Below are 6,000 nucleotides of genomic sequence, written 5' to 3' on the forward strand. Positions count from 1 at the left end.
CTCAGAGGAAAATTTATAGCGCTGAGTGCCTACAACAGCAAGTTGGAAAAATGGCAAACCAACTAGTTAATGTCTCACCTTTACCTCCTGGAAAAAGAGCAACAAACCAACCCTAAACCCATTAGGAGAAAGCAAATTATTAAAATCAAAGCAGAATTAAATGATTTCGAATAAAAAAAACTATAGAAAGAATCAACAAAACAAGGAGTTGGTTCTTTGAAAAAATTAACGAAATTGACAAGCCCTTAGCAAATCTTACCAAAAAAAGAAGAGAGCATATCGAAATAAACAAAATCGCAGATGAAAATGGTAATATCATGACAGAAATTACCAAGATCCAGAATATCATGAGGGAATACTTCTCAAACCTTTACGCCAACAAATTTGAGAATCTAGAAGAAATGGAGGAATTCCTAGACAATATTAACATACCCACACTGAACCAAGAAGAGCTAAGCCAACTCAACAGGCCTATTTCAAGCTCTGAAATAGAAATGGAAATTAGACAACTTCCACTTAAAAAGAGCCCAGGGCCAGATGGATTCACAGCTGAATTCTATAAGGTCTTCAAAGCAGAGCTCACACCAATACTCCTCAAGCTCTTCAACGAAATTGAAAATGAAGGTTCTTTACCAAACTCATTCTGTGAAGCCAGTATATCCCTCATCCCCAAACCAGACAGAGATTCATCAAAGAAAGAGAACTATAGACCAATTTCTTTGATGAACATCGATGCAAAACTTCTCAACAAAATACTGGCAAACTGTCTATAACAACTCATCAAAAAAATTATACAATATGATCATACTGGATTCATCACAGGGAGGCAAAGCTGGTTCAACATACACAAATCAATTAATATAATTCGACAAATCAACAGGAGCAAGGACAAAAATCACATGATTGTCTCAATAGATGCGGAAAAGGCATTTGACAAGATCCAAAACCCCTTTATGTTAAAAGATGTGGAGAAACTAGGAATCCATTGAACATTTCTCAATGTAATAAAGGCTGTGTATGAGAAAACCACTGCTAGTATTATACTTAATGGTGAAAATCTAAAGCCATTCCCTCTAAAATCAGGAATAAGACAAGGATGCCCACTCTCTCCACTCCTTTTTAACATAGTACTACAATTCCTAGGCAGTGCAAAAAGGCAAGAAGCAAGCATAAAGGGGATCCAAGTAGGGAAAGAGGAAATAAAACTATCCCTCTTTGCAGATGACATGATTCTGTATTTAAAGAATCCTATAGACTCTACTCCCAAGCTCCTTGAGCTGATTCAAAGCTTTGGAAGTGTAGCAGGCCATAAAATCAACCCTCACAAATCAACTGCCTTCCTTTACGCCAACAGTGAGAGGAACGAGGCAATAATCAGGAAAGAAACTCCTTTCACAATAGCCTCAAAGAAAATAAAGTACCTAGGAATTAGCTTAACTAAGAATGTAAAGGACCGTTTAGATGAAAACTTTAAAACCCTAAAAAGGAAATTAAAGCAGAACTAAGGAAATGGAAAAAACTCCCATGCTCCTGGATTGGAAGAATCAATATTGTGAAAATGACAATCTTGCCCAGGGCTATCTACAAATTCAATGCAATACCCGTCAACATCCCAATGTCATTCTTTAAAGAAATAGAAGAGGCAATTCAAAATTTCATATGGAATAATAAATGACCCCGTATAGCAAAAACACTTCTTAGCAGAAAGAACAGCGCTGGAGGAATTTCAATTCCAAACTTTAGACCCTATTACAGAGCTATAATTCTCAAAACAGCTTGGTACTGGCAAGGGGATGAATCTACCTGAAAGATTTCTTATTCCTCCTCTTTTTACCCCTTTTTCTTCCCCCTTCTTCTTCTTCTTCCTCTTACCCCTTTTTCTACCCCCTTCTCTTCTTCTTCTTTTTCTTCTTCTTCCTCTTCTTCTTCTTCTTCTTCTTCTTCTTCTTCTTCTTCTTCTTCTTCTTCTTCTTCTTCTTCTTCTTCTTCTTCTTCTTCTTGTTCTATAATGGGCATGACTCTTGGACAGTGTTTGCTCAAGGCTAGCACTTTGCTACTTGAGCCACAGCATCCCTTTGGACTATTTCTGCAAAGGAATGGCCCCAGGGCTTCCTGCAGGCCAGGCAATCACTCTACCAGTAGGCAATTGTCCCCGCCCCCAGGTCTGCCTTTGGAACTGCAAGCCTCACATCTCAGCCTCCCGACTAGCTGGGATTACAAGGGAGATCCACTGGGCCCAACCAGGCCAGGTCATCTTCCCACTCATTAGAAGTTGGAAGAGAATCCGCATTCACATATAAAAACATGATAAGGGTCGCCCTAAATTTCAAAACACACCAGGAGATGTACCCAGGAAGTTCAATGACCAGGTAGTTCCCAGACTTGTAACCCCATAGGGCATAAAGTGTCTAAAGAACTGATTCAGTTGCGATTTACTGATAGAACAGAGTGCTGCAGAAAGAGCCAGCCTTTCAGAAGGCATGGACTCAGCAGAATACTGTTGATCCATTTTGTCACTTTGGAATATGATCTGGCCCTCCCTATCCCGCAGTGGCAGAGGGTTCTTCTCCAGAATCTCCAGAGAACTGCTGAGAGTGAGATCACAGAGATGTTATCTGTTGGGGTGTTCCCCAATATTGGGGTCGTTGATCAAAGGAACCAGACTGACAGAAAGCCAAAGTTAAGCAAAGTTTTATTTCACACCAAGCACGGAGAATGTCCCTGACCGGTCAGGGCCAACTCTGTGAAGAGAGAGCGACCCCTCCCGGCCTCACAGGCTAAGTTCTATAGGGCAAAAACCACAACCCCCAAGTTTATTACAGCTTCGCATCTGCTAGAGGCTGACTGGTTACAAACAGCACAGTTACACATGTACTCCTGCTGACTGGACGTCTCCACCTGACCTGTCCCAACCTTGTGACTGAGCCTCGTGTTTGGAAATGGACTGGTTTAGGGGACTGTTTGCAAGTCGTTTTCCATGTCTTCACGCTCCGTTCGCACTGAACTTAATCCAGTAGTCTCGTTTTGTGTTTCATGTTTTTAAACAAGGTGTGGTTGTCCTTCCTTTGCATCCATAACAAATTGGTCGTTCAGTCCAGATGGAGTTGCACAGGCTGGATGAAGTCACTCGGGCTCAACACTGAACCTTACACCAAAAAATACTGGTCCTTAAAATGTCGGCAGATCCAGCAGAAGCAGGGGCAACATGTGCACCACAACACAGTTCAAAGAGAAGTCAGCAGTGTCCCAGGATCCGTCACGGTGTGGCGTTTTCTGGGCACTAGTGAGACCCATATGACTTTCACAGCTTCTGATACCAGTAATGGAGACGGGGAAAACTCCCCTCCGGGTCCATGCATACCATTCTGAGGAGTTTCCTGGCAGCTCCAATGCCATTGGCCTGCGGGAAACACCAGTACTTCTACCTAATTTCATTATGTATGTTTCCTTCTCCATGGCATACACTTTATTTTCTGGAGAAGTAAATGAATGTCCATACGTGATGATCTCAGTGAATTTTTCCATTGAAATATATAGAGGGGTTACAGTTATATTAGCCAGATAGTAGGTGCTTACAACTCCCACATTGGCACCCCTTTTCAGATTTCTGTTCCCATTTCCCTCCCCCCCCTTAATTTATTGCTTCATCATTTACATGTATAAGTTTACTGATGTTCCATCTATTCTTTTCACAGAGACATGGAGCTGCCTTAATCCAATTCCTACTTCCTTATTGCCCTTCCTATGTCTACTGCCCATCTGGTACGTTTCCTACTCCTCCCCATGGGAGAGTTGCACCTCCTAAATGGAGAACTTAGCAAGCTCCCAGTGTCTCAGGCCTGTAACCCAAGCTACTCAGGAGGTTCAGATTTGGGGATTGCCCTTCAAAGGTGGCATGGGCCGGGCGAGGTGGCTCAAGCCTACAACACGACCTACCCAGGAGGCTGAGATCTGAGCTTCCAAGCTAGCTGGGAACAAGAGGACTTGGGACTCTTAGCTCCAACTAATCAGTAGACAACAGGAAGCGGGGCTTGGCACCTAGCTAGGGAGGTAGCCTTGAGCTGAAGGGCTCAGGGACAGTACACAGGCCCAGGCGAAGGGCCGTGGCCTTTAGCTGAAGAGCTCAGGGACAGCACCCAGGCCGAATTCAAGCCCCTTTATCCAACCCACAGGCCCCTCTCCCCAGAACAACAACAACAACAACAACAACAACAACAACAACAACAACAACTAGAAGGCAGCATGGGTGGGCAGGTTCATGGGATTCTTCTGTCCTCCAGACCGCAAGGCCCTACATGTGGATCTTTGGCTCAGGTCATTCCCCACTCGTCTGGAGGTCATCTTGGGAAAGTGTGAAACCTCAAGATCCACAGACAGGACCAGCACCAAATTACAAACCCGAGAAAGAACCCGGAGAATTTAGGAGAGCACCAAAACACAGGCCTTTCCTCGCTTGTTCCTTCCCTTCTTCGACCGAGCTCTAGAGTCCTCACGAGGAAGTCGGCCAGCATTTCCGGACAGCTGACCTGTGATACTTTGGCAAAGCTTTGGGGGTAAAGAATCTTCCTTCTCAGAATGGTTTTCTCTCCTTTGATCCCTGTGTTTGGATGGGTGAATCAGGACTAGATTGGGATCCTGTGTGAACTCTATTTTCCTCAGGTTGAGCTGAGTCTTTGGCCGGTGTTGGTCCCTGAAGACCTTCCACTGGTCTAGGAAGATTTCTTTCAGTGCTGTACTTTCCACATGTGCTGGTGACTCGACAAGTTCACGAGGAGTGTCCTTTTTCAGGTGAAGATGGTGGGTGCTTCTCTGCTTTCCACGGGTCTCGGGGGCCGTTGGGTCCCCGCCTGGCCACAGGGACTCACAGTTTCCCTTCTCGTGACTGCCCTCTTGGCTATAAAAGAGGACGTAGGCTGGCTGACTCAACACCGAGGAAACAGCACAGGTGCTGACCTTCGCATCATCCATTTTATACCACTGGCCATTCCCAGCTTTGATGTAAGAGAAATAATGTCCACTGTGACTGCTCCACCCAGCGTGAACCAGCACGGCGTACAGGTCGTACACAAGCGGTCCCTCCCTTGGCTGAGACATGTATGGCTGCATATCAGGTCTCTGAGGAAACCGCACTAGCCCATCCACTTTGTCCCCCGTCAAAGGAGAAAATCTTTTCAGGACGAGGATGAGGACCTTGGAGGCACTGTGCAGAGTCAAGGTCTTGGAAGCAGACACTTTGTGCAGACAAACCCCACAGTGATAGGCGTCTTCCCCGGCCAGCTCTTCCGGCTCGACGAGTCTGGCCAAAGCCTGCTCAACACTCTGAGCTCCCGCGATATCCAGCGTGATGTCCAGATAAGGGTCAAAGGTGTCAGAAGTGCTCTGGCACTGGAAACACGTGATTTGGGACCTCCAGGACCCTCCAAAGATTTCCCGGATGAGGCCAGGCTCCCGACCGGCAAGATCCAAGCCCATACCACAAGACTGATGTGATTTCTCCATGGACTCCAAGATGAACATGAGAAACTCATGGGCATCTTCCTGCTTGTGCATGTGGAAGCCAGCTCCGAGGGCACAGAGGGCTGAATGATGGCCCCGGAGTGCTGGAAAGCCCTTTCCAGGTGAGCTTGCATCACACACATCATGCAGGTTGTCTTCTGGCAAGCCATCTGGGAGGTCCTAAGGGCCAGCATGTGGCTGGCAAGTGGGCCTGTGTGAGTCAGACACTGCAGAGCGGCATTCATGTAGCAAGCGTTGCCTGTGTTCTTGAGGCCGGCAGCAACCGTGCGAGGTGGCTCCCAGCTCTGATGAATGTGCTGTCTAGGACCCAGGGCTGGCTGGAGAGGAGACATATCCTTCGCAAGGTTTGGACCTTTCCCAGGTGACCCGGGGGAACCTCGGGGGAGAGGAGACCACGAAGACATTTTAGAATTCACAAGGGCAAAAGGAGGAGAATCCAAGCCTCTTGCTTCTTTCCTACCTTTCTCGTGCTTTGGAAGAATG

Source organism: Megascapheus bottae, unplaced genomic scaffold (assembly GCF_031878675.1).
Source record: "Megascapheus bottae isolate mThoBot1 unplaced genomic scaffold, mThoBot2.hap1 HAP1_SCAFFOLD_144, whole genome shotgun sequence".
In the NCBI taxonomy this organism is placed as follows: domain Eukaryota; kingdom Metazoa; phylum Chordata; class Mammalia; order Rodentia; family Geomyidae; genus Megascapheus; species Megascapheus bottae.